General features: G+C 45.8%; 1 protein-coding gene across 1 annotated transcript in view; it reads right to left on the reverse strand.

Moving 5' to 3' along the window:
* LOC107701456 (reticulon-1-like) overlaps positions 1–472 on the reverse strand; it is a 32,477-nt gene that overhangs the window by 4,159 nt on the left and 27,846 nt on the right. The window lies entirely within an intron of this gene.

Below are 472 nucleotides of genomic sequence, written 5' to 3' on the forward strand. Positions count from 1 at the left end.
AAAAGACAATATATGAATCCTGCACGTTCTGCGTGTCTGTGGAAATCAGACGCGGACTGGCCATCGGGAGAACCGGGACTATTCCCGGTGGCCTGGCAGCCGATTTGGCCCACTATTTTAATATTATTATTGTATAGGTGCCTGCCGAATGTACTAAAGCGAGTATTTCCATTCCAATTCGCCATTCGATAACTAAATCTCTAATAAATCATGAATCGGCTAGTCGTGACAGGCAGTGCTTCGGCTCGCGCGCTCTCCGCGCCTCATCAGAGTAATCAGTGCGAGAGAGAGAATGGAGTGGACTGTGGAAGCGCACAGGTGCAGCAGAGAAGCACAACTACTGTTCAGGGTTTCAAGTGCAGGTCAGTTTAATCTGTAAATATGCTATTGTAGTTTTGTCTTTGTTTACTTAGTTAAGCAGCAGCAGCCCATTGCTCATCAGTCATCACTCAAAATACTGTATAAAGGACAT

Source organism: Sinocyclocheilus anshuiensis, unplaced genomic scaffold (assembly GCF_001515605.1).
Source record: "Sinocyclocheilus anshuiensis isolate Anshui unplaced genomic scaffold, SAMN03320099.WGS_v1.1 scaffold1051, whole genome shotgun sequence".
NCBI classification, from domain to species: domain Eukaryota; kingdom Metazoa; phylum Chordata; class Actinopteri; order Cypriniformes; family Cyprinidae; genus Sinocyclocheilus; species Sinocyclocheilus anshuiensis.